The sequence below is a fragment of the Heterodontus francisci genome, chromosome 13, assembly GCF_036365525.1.
Source record: "Heterodontus francisci isolate sHetFra1 chromosome 13, sHetFra1.hap1, whole genome shotgun sequence".
NCBI classification, from domain to species: domain Eukaryota; kingdom Metazoa; phylum Chordata; class Chondrichthyes; order Heterodontiformes; family Heterodontidae; genus Heterodontus; species Heterodontus francisci.
Window position 1 is genome coordinate 35,888,788 of NC_090383.1, and position 21,804 is coordinate 35,910,591.

General features: G+C 43.8%; 1 protein-coding gene across 3 annotated transcripts in view; it reads left to right on the forward strand.

Annotated features, from left to right (window-relative positions):
- Positions 1 to 3,094: 3,094 nt before the first annotated feature.
- LOC137376336 (unconventional myosin-VI-like) overlaps positions 3,095 to 21,804 on the forward strand; it is a 344,835-nt gene continuing 326,125 nt past the window's right edge. Inside the window, exon 1 of one of the 3 annotated variants that reach the window (XM_068044672.1) lies at positions 3,095 to 3,185. The gene's annotated coding sequence lies outside the window, so the exon portion shown is untranslated. Of the gene's footprint in view, positions 3,193 to 3,268; positions 3,362 to 21,804 lie in introns of those variants that run through there. The other 2 variants (XM_068044673.1, XM_068044676.1) reach the window with 2 other exon arrangements.

Genomic DNA, 21,804 nt, shown 5'->3' on the forward strand with positions numbered 1-21,804 from the left:
TGCCCTTAAAGTTGGCGAGTCTACTACTGTTGCAGGCAGGGCGTTCCACGCCCCTACTACTCTCTGAGTAAAGAAACTACCTCTAACATCTTTCCTATATCTATCACCCCTCATCTTAAAGCTATGTCCCCTCGTGTTTGCCATCACCATCCGAGGAAAAAGACTCTCACTATCCACCCTATCTAACCCTCTGATTATCTTATATGTCTCTATTAAGTCACCTCTCCTCCTCCTTCTCTCCAACGAAAACAACCTCAAGTCCCTCAGCCTTTCCTCATAAGACCTTCCCTCCATACCAGGCAATATCCTAGTAAATCTCCTCTGCACCCTTTCCAAAGCTTCCACATCCTTCCTATAATGCGGTGACCAGAACTGCATGCAATACTCCAGGTGCGGCCTCACCAGAGTTTTGTACAGCTGCAGCATGACCTCGTGGCTCCGAAACTCGATCCCCCTACTAATAAAAGCTAACACACCATATGCCTTCTTAACAGCCTTATTAACCTGGGTAGCAACTTTCAGGGATTTATGTACCTGGACACCAAGATCTCTCTGTTCATCTACATACATATAGGCCCAGTTTCCTCAATCTTTCCTCCTAGGACAATCCTGCCATCCCAGCAATCAGTCTGGTGAACCTTTGTTGCACTCCCTCTATGGCAAGTATATCCTTCCTTAGGTAAGGAGACCAAAACTGTACACAATCCTCCAGGTGCAGTCTCACCATAGCTTTATACAATTGCAGCAAGACTTCTTTACTCCTGTACTCAAATCCTCTTGCAATAAAGGCCAACATACCATTTGCCTTCATAATTACTTGCTGCACCTGCATGTTATCTTTCAGTGACTTTACTCCATCAGTGCTGTAAGGGATGGATTTCGACCCAGGAATAATGAAGGAATGACAATATACTTCCAAGTCAAGATGGTATGCAACTTGGAGGGGAACTTGCAGGTGGTAGTGTTCCTATGCTCTTGCTGTCCTTGTCGTTCGAGGCAGTAGAGGTTTTGTGTTTTGGGAGATGTTGTGGATGGAACCTTAACAATTTGCTGCAGTGTATCTTGTAGATGATACTGCAGCCACAGTGCCCTGGAATATTTAAGGTAGTGGAAGTGGTCCAGTTGAATTTAGGTCAGTGGTACCCCCTAAATGTTGATGGGACCCAGTGATAGTAACACAATTTATGTCATGGGAAGGTGGTTAGATTCTTGCTTGTTGGAGTTGGCCATTGCCTGGCATTTGCGTGATGTACATGTTAGTCTTAGTAGTCTTTTGGGCCTCCTTATCTCGAGAGACAATGGATACGCGCCTGGAGGTGGTCAGTGGTTTGTGAAGCAGCGCCTGGAGTGGCTATAAAGGCCAATTCTGGAGTGACAGGCTCTTCCACAGGTGCTGCAGAGAAATTTGTTTGTTGGGGCTGTTGCACAGTTGGCTCTCCCCTTGCGCCTCTGTCTTTTTTCCTGCCAACTACTAAGTCTCTTCGACTCGCCACAATTTAGCCCTGTCTTTATGGCTGCCCGCCAGCTCTGGCGAATGCTGGCAACTGACTCCCACGACTTGTGATCAATGTCACACGATTTCATGTCGCGTTTGCAGACGTCTTTATAACGGAGACATGGACGGCCGGTGGGTCTGATACCAGTGGCGAGCTCGCTGTACAATGTGTCTTTGGGGATCCTGCCATCTTCCATGCGGCTCACATGGCCAAGCCATCTCAAGCGCCGCTGACTCAGTAGTGTGTATAAGCTGGGGGTGTTGGCCGCTTCAAGGACTTCTGTGTTGGAGATATAGTCCTGCCACCTGATGCCAAGTATTCTCCGAAGGCAGCGAAGATGGAATGAATTGAGACGTCGCTCTTGGCTGGCATACGTTGTCCAGGCCTCGCTGCCGTAGAGCAAGGTACTGAGGACACAGGCCTGATACACTCGGACTTTTGTGTTCCGTGTCAGTGCGCCATTTTCCCACACTCTCTTGGCCAGTCTGGACATAGCAGTGGAAGCCTTACCCATGCGCTTGTTGATTTCTGCATCTAGAGACAGGTTACTGGTGATAGTTGAGCCTAGGTAGGTGAACTCTTGAACCACTTCCAGAGCGTGGTCGCCAATATTGATGGATGGATCATTTCTGACATCCTGCCCCATGATGTTCGTTTTCTTGAGGCTGATGGTTAGGCCAAATTCATTGCAGGCAGACGCAAACCTGTCGATGAGACTCTGCAGGCATTCTTCAGTGTGAGATGTTAAAGCAGCATCGTCAGCAAAGAGGAGTTCTCTGATGAGAACTTTCCGTACTTTGGACTTCGCTCTTAGACGGGCAAGGTTGAACAACCTGCCCCCTGATCTTGTGTGGAGGAAAATTCCTTCTTCAGAGGATTTGAACGCATGTGAAAGCAGCAGGGAGAAGAAAATCCCAAAAAGTGTGGGTGCGAGAACACAGCCCTGTTTCACACCACTCAGGATAGGACATGTTACTTGCACTTATTAGCATAATCCAGGAGGTTGTCCAGGTTTTGCTGCAAGTGGTAATGCATTGCTTCCAGTGTCAGAGCAGATAATGCATCACTCCCAGTGACAATGTTACAGAATGCACTGCATTACTCCCAGTGTCACCGAATGCAGTTTGTTGCTCTTAGCTGTAGCTTCGTGGTAGTGCTCTTTTTGTGGTTGAAGTCCCAATCCAGAGATTTGAGCATATAATCTAGGTTGACACTGCAGTGCTTTAGCGAGGGAAATCTGTACTTTTGGAAGTGTGATCTATCTGATGAGACCTTAAACCAAGAACCCATGGCACCATTTCAAAGAAGGGCAGGGAAGTTTTCCCAGTGTCCTGGCAAATATTTAATCCCTCAACAAACATCAATGAAAGAGATGATTTGATCATTATTTCATTGCTGTTTGAGGAGCCTTGCTGTGCACAAATTGCCTGCGGTATTTCCTATATAGCGCTTTGGGACGTCTTTAAATGCCAGCCTTTCTTTCGGTCACTGTATTACGCTATGCAATTCTCCCAGTGACGAGTTGAATGTGACGCTGCCACTGGCGGTGTTTCCCCGCTCTGCAGCTCCGCCACCGTGACGTCACGCCGTCCCCGGCCCGCACTCTGGGATTGAGCGGCGCAGACTCGGGAGCGGCACCGGCACCGAGCGGCGCAGACCCGCTGCACTGGCAGTACTGACCAGCTCCCGGTAAGAGGCGGGTTGGTGGCCCGGCAACATTTGACAGCAAGTGGGAAACTATCCAGTGAAGGAGGGGAGGGTGTGAGAGTGGCGGGGCCCCGGTCTCCATGGTAGCGGGAGTGGCGAGGAAGGCAGTCGGGGAAAGGACGCGCCTGCCACCCAAAGTTGTCGGATCCAGAGCTCAGGTGGGACCCGGGCTTCAGTGTTACAGAATGTAACAGAATGTTTCCGCGAATTGCTGAGTGCAGGCAGCGCCTGTCTGCCCGCCCGCTGCCGGGGTCCAGTGTCAGGCTTCCTTTAACTTCAGGCAGATATTTGGAGCCGAGGGAAGGAGGAAGCTGGGACTGGACCGTGCTGCCTGTGGACTCTGCCTCTTCCACACCCCCAGAACTAGTGTCCGGCTGATTTTTTTTTTGTGTGTGGCGTGTCTCCCACAGCGCTTTACAGATTGTGTCCTGGTTTGTGCAGGAAACTGAAGTCCCCCCGCCCCAATAGAAAATGGCAGGGTGGGAATTGTGTGGTTATTTGCTCGCATGGCTTGGAGGATCTGCAGTTTGGTGGCCAACCCGTCCCAGTTGAAAGCTGTCAACTGCCCCAATTTCTGTCTGTGTCCATGTTTAAATCGCCTGACTATTTCGGTACGGCAGTACAATTTGGATATTTCGAATGATTTTGCCTTTAAATCCTTTAACCTGACTCATTTTTCATTCATTTGTACTGGAAGAACTGCCCCTGTTTATATCTACGGTTGGATCAGGCAGTCCCTTGCAAAGCGTTGCGAATGGTGGCGTGTAAAATAATTGAGTGGCAGTGGATTAATGGATCAAGCGAAAACAGGACATTTTTCTACACTTACATTAAATAGTTTGTCATCTTGTCAAAGCAGAGCTTCAAAGATTTTTTTGATCAGTGTAGGATCTAAGAGGACTGCTGTTCTTCCTGAATTACAAATATTAGCTTGAAAAACCATTTGTACAGTCCGGAGAGTGACAAAAACTGCCTCAGTCTTTTCAACATACATGTTTGAGCTACTCTTAAAATTCTGCATGATTTGTCAATGTTTTCTTGTCCTCTAATAATCTTTGCAAAGAGTTTTAAAACAATTCATACTAGTGAAGTGTTATTGTAATCCTTGCTCTGAGGAATTTTTTTCCATATGTTTGATTTTAGCATTGTTGACCATTCATAGTTTACTGTTCTGAGGGGCTTAGCTCTAATATATGACCTGTTTTAGTTTTGGATTACCCTTCAATAGGTGAAAATTTATGAAACCAAGAAGCCAGAATTAACTGCTTTGACAGTTTTCTTTCTCATTTCAAGGGAAGGTGGAACTAAAGTTTTTTTTTTTCAGAACTGACCCCAATTCAGAATTTTCTGTTTTTATAAAACTGCATTTTTATTGAAACTGCAAATGTTGTAAATGGATTAGTTTACTTTCTATAACCAGCATATTGATCATCGAGTAATCTTTGTTTAATTAATGTTAACCTATCTGTTCAGGTACTGCTTGACCAACGTGTATATTTCTGGTTCTTAGCAGTTGTGGTTTTCTTTTGACTTAGACTTAAATACAGTTACGACCAGGTGTGAAAAGTGTCTAGGGGGTCTGTTAATATCTTCACCTGGTGTTATTGTAACAGGGTTTAATTTTAAACACACTGTTTTGAGCTCCACTTTTTGTGAATCCTTGTTCACAGTTTTCCAATTATAAGACAAAGAAACCAATTCAAACAGGCTTTCTCAGGTTTAAAGAAGAAAGATGAAATTTTATTGCAACTTAAAACTTAAACTCTAATATGGTTCACACCTATCGATATACGACGTGCCCACGCCAGCATGCACATGCAATATCACATGCAGAAAAGAGGCAAATATAGTAGAGAGACGTTTGAGGCAATATCTTGTTACGGTGCTTTGAGCTCACTGTAGTCCTTTTGTAAGTAGTCTTGCTTTTTGTTGGGGCCCACTAATCTTAAAATCTAGTTTGTGTAGGAAACCTTTCTCTTTTTGAGCTTCACGTGTTTTCACAAGATTCAGTTCCGTGGGGAGGAGGTGGAAGACAGGAGAGGCTGTAATTCTTGCTTCAGTTCCAGGAGAGATCTTTACCCCATAAACACATGGCTTTGTCTCTGTTCAAATCCTGTCTTCTCCAATTTAAAACACTCAGTTCAAAACTCTGCAACAGCCAGTTAGTCATGTGACTAAAATGGTCTGACCACTTCTGTGTATTGGGGAAGCAACTACTGGGTCCCCATTGTTTCAACATTGTCTGGTACAATGCAAATGTCCTTCCAGTCAGGGCTTGCAGTTTTCAGGTTTTGTTCATGTGGCAAAATAATGTGTGCCTCAGTCTTGGCAGGTGGATGGGGGTTTGCTTGACAACAATAACATGAAAAATTGCCTTTACTTTACTTTCCCAGAATGTATACACACCTCACGCCATCACCTTGTAGGAATTAAGACAATAGTGTTGCTTATCAAATATGGACATGCTATATTGATACATTTTGTTCAGCAAGGTGGATATGCTCTGAAGACAGTTCGGTAGCACCACTCAGGAGTAGAGCTGAAGCTAGTGAATTGTGTACTATATAAAGCACAATTGATGGATCCTTTACAATTCCCGAATATAGTACTCCCATTTTAGTAAGGGTGCTTCTGAGCAGGTGTAAAGTGCCAGGTGGACACCTTTGCACTGAATAAGAGTGGGAGATGGAATCTGCAGGAGGACATGCTGTGCAGTGTTCCCAGTTGAAAATAAATATCAGTGTGAAATTGAAAGAAGATAATATCAGTTGTTCATTTATGCATGCTTTGTTTGAACTGGAAAACTCTCTCACAAAGGTTCTTTACGTGCCGCCTTTCACAGTACCATTGAGGCATGCACTGGTGTTGTTAAAAGAATGGATGATTTATTAATATATTGAGAAAGGTTGAATGGAATAATGGAGAGAGAAGATGAAAGGAGAACCATCACGGAATGACTGCCTATTTCAAATGTGTATGTGTTTAGCAAATCTTTAGGAAGGTTAACATCTCGAAATAGGTGGTATACATAAATATGTGGCGAGTCGAAGAGACTTAGCAGTTGGCAGGAAAAAAGACAGAAGCGCAAGGGGAAAGCCAACTGTGTAACAGCCCCGACAAACAATCTTTTCTGCAGCACCTGTGGAAGAGCCTGTCACTCTAGAATTGGCCTTTATAGCCACTCCAGGCGCTGCTCCACAAACCACTGACCACCTGCAGGCGCTTACCCATTGTCTCTCGAGACAAGGAGGCCAAAGAGAGATATAGGTGAGAATCATAGAAAGTTTACGGCACAGAAAGAGGCCACTTGGCCCATCGTGCCTGCGCCTGCCGAAAAACGAGCCACCCAGTCTAATCCCACCTTCCAGCATTTGATCTGTAGCCCTGCAGGTTACAGCACTTGTCTGCAGAACGGATACGTGTTTTTAAAAAATATGCTCAGCCTGCATAAAAGACCCAACAATGGATTTAGTGAAAATAATCGAACTGGTGTTATGTTATATAATGGATGTTGCCGTCTGGCATGAGGACTGAAAGCTGATGCCTTGCTATAGTTCATGTGGCAGAAGGTTCTCGTCTTCCTCTATAAAACATGTTGAAGACTTCATTGTAAAAGTGATTAGGATAATTTTCAAATTGGTTTCCAGAGTGAGGTTTTATAGATGCCCATTAAAATTTGGAAGGCACTGTTGCTTTTGAGGCACAACAGTACAGACATGAATACCTGATGAGTGTTGGTCATTAGAACCAAAGGAAAATGAGGCATGTGAAAATTTTGCGTCTTATCCAATTGAACCATGACAAATAGTCAATGGCAACAGTGATAGATTTTGTCTGCCAAACCTGAGTTGTATTTTGAACTTTGTAACATGAGTATAAAGCACTTATAGTCATGGTGGGAGCATTTGAAGTAATGAAAAAATAACATTATACAAGAATTATATTATCCATCTTATTTTGTAGTTTTCTCCTTTTGTCAGCATCAGTAGGTTGGGTGATCTCTGAAGATGGTTCAGTAGCACAACCTAGGATTGTGGCTAAAGCCTGTATACTATGTCATAGAGATATGAAACAGACCCTTCGGCCCACCGGGTCTGTGCCGACCAACAACCACCCATTTATACTAATCCTACATTAATCCCATATTCCCTACCACATCCCCACCATTCTCCTACCACCTACCTACTCTAGGGGCAATTTACAATGGCCAATTTACCTATCAACCTGCAAGTCTTTGGCTGTGGGAGGAAACCGGCGTACCCGGCGGAAACCCACGCGGTCACAGAGAGAACCTGCAAACTCCGCACAGGCAGTACCCAGAAGCGAACCCGGCTCACTGGAGCTGTGAGGCTGCAGTGCTAGCCACTGTGTAAAGTAGTAATAAGCTTATTGGCAACAGTATCTTCTCAGCTAATTGGATACATTGTTTCAACTAACATCTAAGGGTGCATTCAAGAAAGAAAGACTTGCATTCATATTGTGTCTTTCACAACCGCAGGACGTCGCAGTGCTTTGAAGTGCAGTCAATTTATTCAAAGTCCCACAATAGTACAACAACAACTTATATAGCACCTTTTAAAGTAATAAAACATCCCAAAGCGCTTGAAATAAACAAGGAGATCGTCTGTTGAGGGGTAAATGCTGGCTATGACATTGGGAAGAACTTTCCTGCTCTACGCCTTAATGCTGTAGGATCTTTTATGTTCATCTGAAAGGGCAGATGGGTCCTTGGTTTAATGTCTCATCTGAAAGACAGCATCTGCCACACTGCAGCACTTCTTCGATACTGTACTGGAATATCAGCCTGGATTCGGTGCTCAAGTTTTTGCAATTAAAGCTGCTTTCTGTTGACTGGTGGAATGGGACTTGAGCCCACAATCGTTTAATATAGAGGCAAGAACAACAGCAATTGAGCCACAGCGGACATACTATTATTCACGCTATAACTGGAGTAAAGATGCAAACACTTCACACTGACCCTGCAGTTGTACTGTAAATGCAGCTTCAATCCGTAATCAATAATCTGATACAGGGGTGAAGAAGGTGATAGTCTTACTCCACTTTGCTTCAGAGTCTGTCAGGCCCACACTCTGATCAACACTCCACAAGTATAACATGGAAGCATAGCCAAAGTAGCTTTGCACTGATGCGAAATTGACAGTGTAGATGCACTGTGAAATAGTCTCCTTGTTGTCTATATCTAAATGTGGTTGCAGCAACAAAATTCAGGGGATGCTCCTCATTTTATTTTCTGCTACAGAAAACGTTAAACAACCAATGGTAGAAAATTAATTGCAAAGAACTGATTGATATATAAATCACACAATCCTGTCCATCTTTCACTGTGTGCAGGGAGATGTGGCTGTATTATTTCCCCATACAGTGTAGCACTTCTAAACCATAATTACAGAGCGAAAAAAAAATCACTTTTCATTTTGTGTTCTTGAGCCAGCCTGAATATTGTAACTGTGACTATAATGTGAACTTTTACAAAACTTTTCAGGTCTCTAAGCATATAAAAACTTTAGGAATGATCAGAAATGTATTAAGATTATAATATCTAGGCTGGTTCAAGAATACAATTAAATAAAAATATGATTTTTTCACTCTAGTTATGGTTTATGATCGCTACACTCTTATGTAGAAATGCCACAGCCACCCCTCCCAGTACTACTTGACGGATAGACAAAATAGAACGGAAGTGATTTATCTTTCAGTTGTTTGCAATAAATTTGCCACCATTGGTTGACTGATGTTTTCTGTGTTAGAACATGCTATGAAGAGCGTCTCCTGAGTTCTGTTTCAGGAAAAGGAACAAACTTCAAGAAACACTTCATTCAAAGGTTAATGTAAGCGGCAATCAAAGCTAGCCTTGTTAAGTACCTGAGTCTCAGGCGAAGGCACTGCCTGAGGTGAGTGGGTGAGGCTTTTCTGCTCCATACACTACATCATGACTAATATATTTTTTAGCTCCTTTTTGTAGAATGTAAAAAGACAACAGGCAGTAACGAAACTGCAACAGGGCTGGGGCACAGTAGTGGATTAGTGCCGTGTTCTTTTACCTGGGTGACCAGAGTTCAAAAGCAGATTTTGAGATGAAAGCTCTCTCTCTGCTTTTTGGAAAGAATATTTTATGTTTTCTTTAAAATATCTTCTTCCAGAAATCTAGCATCTGGGAGCCATCTCCTCGTGTTTTTGCTGTTAAGCCTGCTTTCTGTTGACTGGTGATAGACTTGTTAGTCCCTTGGAAACCAGATTTAAAAGCATAAATGTGGAAGCTGGCTCATGCAACAGCAGGCTTCCGGAACGTGACTTGGAGAGCAATATAGAAGTGGTTTAAAATGTCTGTGTGGGATACGTTTTAGCACTTAACCCTGTTCCCAGTGGGTGTGGAAGCAGAGCACTAATTGCCCCTAAATTGGTCATTTTACCAAGACCACAAGATTGGCTGGTTTAGGAAATGGAGAAATCTCAGAGGATTATGCTCTTCAAAGATTGAGGATTAAAAATTAAAATACATTATTGTTAAAGAATATCAGGGAGCTTTACTGTGCATTTAACCTGTACTGTAGCTACGCTGAGAGTCCTTGAAGTGCGAACACTTAGATGTTTAAAATGGGAAAAACAGTAATCAACTTCCACCAGCTTGGGTACAAAATACACCAAATCAAAAGCTGGGAAAGAGGTGATCCTGACCAAACTAGACACTGTTAATCTCAGCGCAAGCTGTCAGATTCTGATAGCCTACCTTTTCCTTCCCAACAGATTTGCAGTGCAACTCTTGTTACTCTTGGTTTCATTGTCTGCTTGTAGGCCCTGGTGGGGTGTGGTTTGTTTTATCGTCGTCTCACAATTTCCTTGGTAGTACACAATGCTGACATTGTGATTGGCTGAATGGCCACGCCAAATGACGAGTGAGTGCTGGTCACCGAATTAAAAAGGGGCTGGATAGCCCATGGTAGAAGGTCACTTACCTCTGGCTTTGTGGGTGGTGTATTTATAATCAGTAAGTCAGCCCTTGTAAGTTCCTTTCCATATTTTTGGTTTGTTTTAGTTGAATTGATGAATGGTTCCACCAGAAATATAACCCCCTGCTGAAAATTTAACAAATTTAAAATCCTCACCCTCACCTTGCCCGATTTGTGCAACCTTCTCCAGCCTTTTGTTCCTTCCCTTACCCTGTGGTCCTCTGGTTTTGTCCCTTTATGCAGCCACCCCTCCATTTGCACCACTATTAGCACCAGAGCATTTGAGTCACCTTGGACCTACCTTTCTGGTACTCCCTCCTTAAACCCTCTATAGCTTCAAATACCTTCTTGTAATCAATCTTTTTACCCAAAGTTGCAGCCACCTACCCCAACATGGCTCAGCATTTGTTCATTTATCTGTTTTATTTATTTGTTTTCCACAACCTACCTCCTGCGTTGCAACATCCACACACACCCCCCCCCCCCCACCAAATGCATTGGGATTTTCCACATTAAGGATGCTATAGAAATGCAAGTTGTTGGTGAGCTGGTTATTCACTCTATTGATGTAATAGCTTCTAGGGATTAAAGGTTAAGGAATTTGAAATGTGTTCTGAGTGAATTAGATTGCTGTTCACACGCAATTTGTTTTGCTTTTGGTCCACAGGGACTTTCCAGACTGTGTGGTATGCTATTACGAATGGAGCAGATAGAACTTATTGACTTACCTGTGGATCGCAGAAGTAGTAATCATGACTGTGTTTAATGTCCGCCAGTGTGTACTGTTTATATTGTTGGTTTAAAAACGTAGGGAGATGCTTCATTTTAGGATGGCAAGTGTTATCTGTGGAACTGTGGATGTATCATGAGACAGTGCTGCATCTGTGGGCATTGGCCTGTGGAAGAATAGAGTCACATGGCACAAAATTGTGTCTGAGCAGTGGTCTAAAGCTAGAGCCATAATATGAAGCGTAACATTTGATAAACACCAGACAGGCAAAAGAAAGCTGGAAATTGTTTGGCAGGAAAGTAAGGAATATCACTCCTCAATTGCCTTTCATTTCAGCTTTCATACCCAAAGGGAATATGGAAGTGAAGGCAATCTTACTGCAATAAACAAAGCCAAGTTTTGAAGCAGATGTGCACAGCAATTTATTGTGTTCACGTAAAGCCACACTGTATTTGTGCTCAGACTGAAATATTTGGAGATGATTTGATTCAAATAATTAGAGATTCTCTGATGCTAATCACTTCCAGGAGGGGATATTGTGTGTGTTTGGCGAGATCTTTTAAATCCAAACTATTTATCCTTTTTAAGATGCTTCATTTTTGATTGCCATCCCCTTGTGGGAAAGTGTGTGACTTTGCATTATTATTTTCCCTGTGGTACATACATTTTGTTCAACAAGCAGTGGAAAAGCATTAGTATGAAATGCATCTGTCAGAAACCTTTACATTATGACGTCCAATGCCACTTGAGATTTGTTCTTCATTTATCAAACCAGTGATGGTTGAGATTTGCTCTTTAACCCCAGATGCATCCATACTGTATTTGGTCTAAAAGTGCATGTCAGCTGGGAGGGTTTGCTGGAGATTACATCCTCAGGAAGCGAGAACTTAAATGAAATGAATGATCTAACTAATAATTTGAAAGTTCTTTCCTTAAAACGTCTGCCCGTTGATTTGATAATGTGCTTTACGGGTGGCTCTGTTTTGTAAAGCAACCAACATTTGTTTATAGTTAATTTCTACTGTGTACTGTAGTTTTAACCTTGAGACAGATTTAGAAAAAAAATGGTCATGGCAACATAATAAAATGCTGAGCCTCATCCCTGACCTAGTAATGTAGCAATCAATTTAGCATGCTTCATTGTGGTGGTCAGTAAAAAGGGGTTGACTACAACACATTTTAATATACATTGTGCAAGTCCCAGGGAGACTCCGCAGAGGTTATGGGGAGTCCAAGTCACATTAATAGTTCTCACACATGCCGCCTATGACTTGGATGAGAAATGCTTCCTTTGTTGAACTTTGGTTAGTGGTTTCATGTTACAAAGCCCCTACAATGGAAACAAAGAGTGCTTAAAAAACATGTCCTCGCAGGATGCTTCCTGTATAACTTGGTCACTTCTCCTGATGCATGAATTTGGTAACTAAGTACTAAGAAATGTTTATGCAGCTTGTGTTTCTTCTTCCCCATTAAGCCAAGCCTGTAGCTTGTCATCAGACAATTGGGTTATATGCACATAATGTTCACCTATTTCGTTCTGGCTTCAAATATTTGGAACCTTTCTCACGATGCTTTAACGTGGAAGGGCTTCTTGCAAGTATCTGCTTTCTATTTGCTTGTTGGAGTTGTGATCTGTTACAAATGAGATTTCTTTTGTTTCCTACCAATATGACAGTTTGTCTTATAAAATACAGAATGTACATTTCGTCAGCAGTGGTGCCAATATTTATTCCTCAACCAACACCAGAAAAAAAAAAATCATCTGGTCATGTGACTATTTTTATAGCTTGTTCTATAACATGGATTTTAAAGACGTGGTCTGTGTTGAAGCAACGGTTGCAATTTCAAGCCTTCCACTGTTGTTTTCATTCTTCGCTGTGCTGTGGAAAGGTGGACGGTGCCGTGCAGCAGGTGGACATTGCCATGCTGTTAAAGGGAAATTTAGTCTATCACCAAGTGATGCAGACTTTCTGCTAGTGATCAAATTTGAGGTTGATGTCCTGGTGACAAGTGCCCCAGTGCCTTCTCTATTGTATGAAGTATGTGTTCTGTGTTGGGTGTGGAAGGAGGAGAAGAGAATGGGGAATGTAATATTAAAAAAAGCTTGTAATTATAGTGCATTCCATGACCTTTAGCACTTGAAGATAAATTAATAGCTTAAGTGTAGACACTATTGTTTTGTTGAATCATATAGCGTAATCCCTCATAACGATGGGATGACAAATTAATCAGTTCTGCTGGTGGTGGTTGAGGGATGAATGTTGTCCCAGAAACCAGAACTTCCTGCACAACTTTGCAAAAAATGCAGAGGTCTTTATGTCCACATGAACAGGCGGACATGGCTTAACATCTGTAAGGTGGTTCCTTTGGTGCAGTGCATGCCCTCTGCACTGAAATATCAATTAGACAATGTGCTGAAGTTCTAGACTGGGCTTGAATCCACGGCCTTCTGCCTCAGGTGTGAGCACTTCCACTGAGCCAAGCAGCAGCAACAATTGGAGCTTTAACAACCAAAATTTGACACAGACACATGAGGGGTTGATGAAAAAAGACTTGCTGAAAGAGGTAGGTTCTAAGGGGAATCTTAAAGGAGAGAAGAGAGGCGGAGAGGTTTAGGGTGGGAATTCCAGATCTTAGGACGTTGCCAACTGAAGGCATGCCTGCCAATGGTGAAGTGATTAAAATTGAGGGTGCTTAAGGAGGTCTGTATTGGAGAGGCAGTGCTAAACCAGGAAATAATGTAGGTCAGCGAGCACAGGGGCGATGAATGAATGGGACGGTGTGAGTTAGGGTGTTAGAACGCAGAATCATGGAACGGTTACAGCATAGAAGGTGACCATTTGGTCCATTGTTCCTTGCTGGCTGTCCAAGAGCAAAGCGGCTAATTGCACTCCCTGGCCATTTCCCCGTAGCCCAGCAAATGTTTTCAGGTGCATATCCAATTCTCTTTTAAAAGACACAATTGCATCTGCCTCTGGCAGACTATAAGGCAGTGCATTCCAGAACCTAACCACTTGCTGTGTTAAAAAAAAAAAATGTTTTTCCTAATGTTACTGTTGGTTCTTTTGCCATTCATCTTAAATTGGTGTCCCCTGGTTCTCGACCCTTCCGCCAATGGGAACAATTTCTCCCTACCTACTCTGTCTAGTCTCCTCATGATTTTAAACACCACTATCAAACTTCCCCTCAACCTTCGCTTCTGTAAAAGGAGGACAACCCCAGCTTCTCCAACATATATACATACCAGAAGCCCTCATTCCTGGAACCATTCCTGCAAATCTTTTCTGCACCCTCTCCAACGCCTTCACGTCCTTCTTGAAGTATGGTGCTTAGAATTGGACACAGTGCTCCAGTTGAGGGCAAACCAGTGTTTTATACAGGTTCATCATCATTTCCTTGTTTTTGTACTGTATGCCTCTATTTATAAAGCTCAGGATCCTGTGTGCCTTTTAACCAATTTCTCTACCTGCCCTGTTGCCTTTGATTCTATGTGCACATATATGTCTCTGTTCCTGTACCTGCATGAGAATTGCTCCCTTTATTTTATATTGTCTCTCCATATTCTTCCTACCAAAATGTATCACTTCACACTTTTTTGCATTAAATTTCTTTTGCCATGTGTTTGCCCATTCCACCAGCCTGTCTATGGCCTCTTGAACTCAATCACTATCCTCCTCCTCACTGTTTGCAAGTTGTGTGTCACCTGCAAATTTTGAAATTGTGCCCTGTACACCCAAGTCTGTCATTAGCATTTATCAGTATTCAATAAGAATAGCAGTGGTCTTACTACCAGCCCCTGGGGAACCCCAGTTCATACCTTCTTGCATTCCGAAAGACTGCTGTTCACTACTACTGTTTCCTGTCACTCAGCCAACGTTGTATCCATGCTGCCACTGTTCCTTTTATTCCATGGGCTTCAGTTTTGCTGGCAGGTGTATTTTGTGGCACTTTATCAATCAAATGCCTCCAGGATTATTGTTTTTGAAAGATTTCACACCATAGAGGTTAAAGTGACTGGCCTGTAATTGCTGGGTTTATCTTTTTTGAACAAGGGTGTAACATTTGTAATTCTCCATTCCTCTGGAACCAGCCTTGTTTCTTAGGAACAAAGAAAAAAGAACAAGATTGGTACAGCACAGGAACAGGCCATTTGGCCCTCCAAGCCTGCACCGATCTTGATGCCTGCCTAAACTAAAACCTTCTGCACTTCCGGGGTCCGTATCCCTCTATTCCCATCCTATTCATGTATTTGTCAAGATGCCTCTTATACGTTACTATCGTACCTGCTTCCACCACCTCCCCCGGCAGCAAGTTCCAGGCACTCACCACCCTCTGTGTAAAGAACTTGCTTCACACATTCCCTCTAAACTTTGCCCCTTGCACCTTAAACCTATGTCCCCTAGTAAGTGACTCTTCCACCCTGTGAAAAAGCTTCTGACTATCCACTCTGTCCATGCCACTCATAACTTTGTAAACCTCTATCATGTCGCCCCTCCACCTCCGTATTTCCAGTGAAAACAATCTGAGTTTATCCAACCTCTCCTCATAACTAATACCCTCCAGACCAGGCATCATCCTGGTAAACCTCTTCTGTACCCTCTCCAAAGCCTCTATTTAATCTCTCTTGCCTTTCACACTATCACAGACCTTGTTCTTCTCCCCCCCCCCCCCACCCCTCCCCCAGCCCTTTCACTTTGACCAGTTCTGATAAAAGGTTAACTGTTTCTCTCTCCACAGATGCTGCCAGACCTGCTGTGTATTTCTAGCACTTTGTTTTTATTTCAGATTCCTTTTTATGTTCATTGCCAGTCTTTTGCTTCTCTTATTTCCTTTTTCACTTCCACTCTGAACTTTCTATATTTAGCCTGATTCTCACTTAGATTATCAACATGAGATCTGTCATAGGCATGCTCTTTCTGCTTAATCTTACTCTCAATGCCTTTTGTCATCCAGGGATCTCTGGCATTGTTTGTCCTACCTTTCTCTCTCCTGTGAATGTACCTTGACTGTACTTGACCTATCTCCTCTTTAAATGCAGCCCTTTGTTCCATTACAGTTTTGCCGACTGGTCTTTGAATCCAATTTACCTGAGCCAGATCTGTTCTCACCATATTGAAATCAGCCCTCCTCCAATTAAGTATCTTTTACTCTAGATTGCTCCTTGTCCTTTTCCATAGCCATCCTAAACCTTATAATCACTGTTCTCTACATGTTTCCCGACTGACACTTGATCCACTTCACCCATCTAATTCCCCAGACTGAGATCCAGCAATGCTTCCATCCTTGTTGGATTGGAAGCATACTGATGAAGAAAATTCTCCTGATCGCACTTCAGAAATTTTTCTCCCTCTCTGCCCTTTACACTATATATGCCAGTGCATGGGAGGAACTTGCCACAAATCGTGCTATGTGGCAGTGCCTTATTCAACAAGCTACAACGCAGAGAAGCGACGTAAGTGGAAGGAGAGAGAGTAAAACCCTGGCTTGAGAACTCCCCTTCCTCAGGGCAATTCTTGTCCTCTCTGCCCAAAAGTTTGTGGCTCCAGGATTGGCCTGTTGAGTCACCTGTAGACACACAGATCATGAAGCCTGCTTGTTTCAAGAGACTGACAACAACAACATATCACAGTCTATATTAGGATAATTAAAATCCCCGATTACCATTATTCTATAGTTTTGCACCCCCCTCTGTAATTTCCATGAAAATTTGCTCCTTTATATCTTTCTCATTAGTTGGTGGCCTATAGAATACACCCAGTAGTGTAATGTTACCTCTGTTTTTTTAACTCTAACCAAATAGATACTGTCATTCACTCCTCCAGGACATCCTCTCTCTCCAGCATTGTAATGATCTCCTTTATCAATACTGTCACCCTTCCTCCTTTCTTTTCTTCTCTATCTTTCCTGAACATTTAGTAGCCAGGAATATTTAGTACCCAGTCATGCCCACTTTTGAGCCAAGTCTCCATTATTGCAACAATGTCATTCCCATGTGGCTATCTGCCCCTGCAGCTCGCCAACCTTATTTACCATGCTTTGTGCATGTACATGCATTGCTAACCTAATTTAGACCTTTACCCACTTAATGCCTGAGTAGTTCTTACTATATTGCTATCTGTCCACCTTGGTGCACCTTGTTTCTCCTTTCTAATGCTACACCCTGGTTCTGACTGCCCCTCCAGGTTACTTTAAACTCTCCCCAACAGCACTAGCAAACTTCCCCACCGGGACTTTGGTTCCAATTCTGTACAGGTCCCACATTCCTCCAGAACTGGACCCAATATCCCAGGAATCAAAAACCCTCTTTCCTGTGCCTTCTCTCCAGCCATGCATTCATTTTCTCATTCCTCCTATTTCTGCATTTACTAGTCCATGGCACTGGGAGTAATCTGGATAATACTACCTTTAAGGTTCTACTTACTAGTCTCCTTCATAGCTCCCTAAAATTTGCCTGCAGGACTTAATCCCTCTTTCTGCCTACATTGTTGCTACCGATATGGACCATGACCTCTGACTGTTCAGCCTGCCTTCAGCAGCGACTCAGTAACATTCTTGAAGCCTGGCACCAAGGAGACATCGTAACATCCTGGAATCACATCGGTGGCCACAGAAACGCCTGTCTGTTCACCGAACAATAGAATCACCTATCACTTTTGTTTACCCAATCTTCCTCCTGACCCCACGTACAGCTGAGCTATCAGTGATGCCATACACTTGACTCTGGTTGCCGCCACGGAGGAACCATCACTTCCACCAGTATTCAGAACTGAATACCAGTTGCAGAACGAGATGCACTCAGACTCCTGCGCTATGTCCAGCTGGGTGCGACTGCACTTATCTGATTCCATTCTTATCTGTCCAGTCATAATCAGATTCACCTGCCATGGTCCTGGTGGTCACCCATTCCCTCTCTGCCTGCACACTCTAAAGCTGCGGGATGGCCACCTCTAGAAATGTGTTATCCACAAATTTCTCAGGCTTGCGGATACACCACAGTGCTGCTGCTCATGCTCCAAAACCTGGAGCTCGAGCTCTCCCAGCTGACGACACTTCCTGAACATGTGGTTCTCCAGAAACACGTGAAGTGTCCTGGAGTTCCTACATGTAGCAGGATTTGCATTCCATGGCACTGGGGTGCCTGTATGATGACGTAGGGTTGTTACTGGACAGAATATGTAAATATCTATGAGCATCATCATAGGAAGCGATGTGACAGAACTTGTATAGAACCTCGTTTTAGAGTGTAAGTGGAAGCCATAGATGCAAGACGTGTGTAAATAAACTCCTGTTCCTGTAACTGTCTCTTAGATATTCTGTACTAAGCCTTAATAGTTATCAGAATATTACATGGTAGCGACATTAAACTAAAGATAAGATGGAAAAATCACTTCCTTTACTGGAAAACTTCAAAACAATAGCTGGACAGAACTAGACTGAGGCGCAACCAAAATGGGTCCGGAGGTTTGCAAGGTACTGTACTGCATTGGGTCTCGCGCAGAAGCAGATCAGTACGTTATTGTATGCAATGGGGGAGTGTGCAGATGACATCCTCGTTACACAAGGCATAGACCAAGAGAAAGCTACATATGAAGAAGTCATTAAGGCATTGGAGACTTACTTTAACGTAAGGAAAGACCTTATTGTTAAGTGTGCCAAATTTGATAAGTGTACTCAGCAGAAAGGGGCAAGCATTGATTCGTTTATCAATGACTTATAAACTGGCTGAAGATTGCGAATATGGCAGTTTACAGGAAGAACTGATTAAAGACTGGATTGTGGCTGGAGTAGCAGATGCCCTTTTGGATCATCTGTAGTAAAGGGATGATAAGTTAAGCAAAGTGATTCAGTTAAGCAGAGGTTAGAAGGTTTAACTGATTTGTCGTTCAAGGGGGCTTGCACTTACCTGAAATAAAAGCAAAATACTGCGGATGCTGGAAATCTGCAATAAAAACAAGAAATGCTGGAAATACTCAGCAGGTCTGGCAGCATCTGTGGAAAGAGAAGCAGAGTGAACGTTTCGGGTCAGGGTCAGTGACCCGAAACGTTCACTCTGCTTCTCTTTCCACAGATGCTGCCAGACCTGCTGAGTATTTCCAGCATTTCTTGTTTTTATTGCACTTACCTGAAGTCTGGGGCAGCAGCGGATCTGGGAGGAACCTGGACTGGAGCGGGAGCAGTTTTAATAAAGAACGGGACTTGAGGCCCTTTACTTACCTGAAGTCCGAGTCAGCGGCAGGCTCTCTGACTGTGTTGGCGCGCGCTCTGATAAGTGGGGGAAAAAAAGTCATGGGAAATCGGTGGGCTGATTGGTCGGTGGGTGACAGCTGTTGCCTGTGGATAGCTTAGTTAGACCAGAGCTAAAAAGAAGGTTCTTTTTAAGATAAAGCTCTAGGATAGCTACCTGTAATTTATTAGTGATTACTCGCTCGAATAGTGCTGTTTGCACAGAGTGAGGCTGTGAGTTGTTTGTGGGGGATTTCGCTAGCTGGCGTGGTGGGGGTGGGAGGAGGTGCTCTTTGGGCACTTTCTTTTATGTCTTTTCAACCCCCACGGTACAGGGAAAAAGCTGATTGCAAATAACTGGTAAGTTATTATACTTATTGCACTAGCAATAATCGGATTGTAAAGCTAAGTAATGGCAGGGCAGCTCGGCCAAGTGGGATGTGCCTCCTGTGGTATGTGAGAAGTCGTGGATGTACCATGTGTCCTTGACAAACACATCTGCAGGAAGTGTCTCCGGCTGCAGAACCTTGAGCTCCGGGTTTTGGAACTCGAGCGGCGGCTGGAGTCACTGTGGTGCATACGCGAGGCAGACGACTACATGGATAGCAAGTTTCAGGAGGTAGTCACCCTGGAGCTTAAGAGAGCGCAGGCAGCGAGAGACTGGGTGGCTGCCATACAGACAAGAAGGTCAGGGCGGATAGCGCGGGCGTCCCTGGAGGGCATCCCACTTTCTAACCGGTATTCAGCTCTGAGTACGATGGGAAGGAGGGTTCCTCTCTAGAATGCAGTGAGAGTCATGACTGGAACACCATGGGTGGCTCAGCTGTGCAGGGTGGGAGGAAAAGTGGTAGGGGATTCTATGGTTAGAGGAACAGATAGCAGTTTCTATGGTCAAAAACCCCCTGATTCTAGGATGGTATGTTGCCTCCCTGGTGCAAGGATCATGGATATCACGGAGCAACTACAGGGCATTTTGGAGGGCGAGGGTGCACAGCCGCATTGGTACCAATGATATAGCAAGAAAGAGGGATGAGGTCCTGCAAGCTGAGTTTAGGGAGTTAGGAAAGAGATCCGCAAACAGGGCCACAAGGGTAGTAATCTCTGGATTACTCCCAAGGCCACATGTTAGTGAGTATAGAAATAGGAAAATACACCAGATGAATGCATGGCTGGACAGATGGTGCAGGAGGGAGGGTTTCATATTTCTGGGGCATTGGGACAGGTTCTGGGGAAGGTGGGAGCTGTACAAGCCGGACAGTCTGCACCTGAACAGGACTGGGACAGATATCCTTGCAGGAAAGTTTGCTAGTGCTGTTGGGATCGTTTAAACTAGATTGGCAGGGGGATGGGAACTTGAGCGCATTCTTAGTTAGGACAGCTTCAGGGCAGGGAACAGGAGGCAGAAAATTAGCAAAATTAGTGAGTGACTCTGAAAGACCGATGAAGCAAAGGTTAAAAAGTGTGCATCCCAGGATTTTGGCAGTGTTAAAGGGTATTTGTTTAAATGCAAGGAGTATAGTAAATAAAGCCTGTAAGTTGAGGGCACAGATAAACAAATGGCAACACGGTATCGTTGCTATAATGAAAACTTGGCTTACAGAGGGGCAAGAATGGCAGCTCAACATCCCTGGATATTGCGTTTTCAGATGTGATAGAGAGGGTGATAAAAAAGGAGGGGGTGTAGCATTATTAGTTAAGGAATCAATGACTGCTTTAATTTAGATTTAGAGATACAGCACTGAAACAGGCCCTTCGGCCCACCGAGTCTGTGCCGACCATTAACCACCCATTTATACTAATCCTGCACTAATCCCATATTCCTACCACATCCCCACCTGTCCCTATATTTCCCTACCACCTACCTATACTAGGGGCAATTTATAATGGCCAATTTACCTATCAACCTGCAAGTCTTTGGCATGTGGGAGGAAACCGGAGCACCCGAAGGAAACCCACGCAGACACAGGGAGAACTTGCAAACTCCACACAGGCAGTACCCAGAATTGAACCCAGGTTGCTGGAGCTGTGAGGCTGCGGTGCTAACCACTGCGCCCCTTTGAGGAGGGATGATATGCTAAATGGATCATTAAACAAGGTCATATGGATGGAGCTCAGAAATAAAAAGGGAGCAGCCGCATTACTGGGAGTGTACTATAGACCCCCAAATAGTGACAGGGAGATAAAAGAACAAATATGTAGGCAGATTTCTGAGTGCAAAAACTTTAGCGCAATAATAGTTGGGGATTTCAACTATCCCAATATCAACTGGGATACAAATAGTGTGAAGGGCACAGGGGGAACAAAATTTTTGAAATGCGTTCAAGAGAACTTTTTTAGCCAGCAGGTAACAAGCCCAACTAGAGTGGGTGCAATTCTAGATTTAGTTTTCAGTAATGAAGCTGGGCAAGCGGATGAAGTAACAGTGGGTGACCATTTTGGAGATAGTGACCATAATACAATTAGTTATAGCATAGTCATGGAAAGGGACAAAGATAAAACAGGTGCAAAGCTTCTAAATAGGGGGAGGTGACCTGGCAAAAGTGGACTGGGTAAGGTTCTTGAAGAAAATTAGTGGCAAACCTGTGGGAAACATTCAAAAGCGAGGTACTACAGGCACAGTGTAGACATGTCCCGACAAAGATAAAGGGGGTACTGCCAAATCTAGAGCTCCCTGGTTATC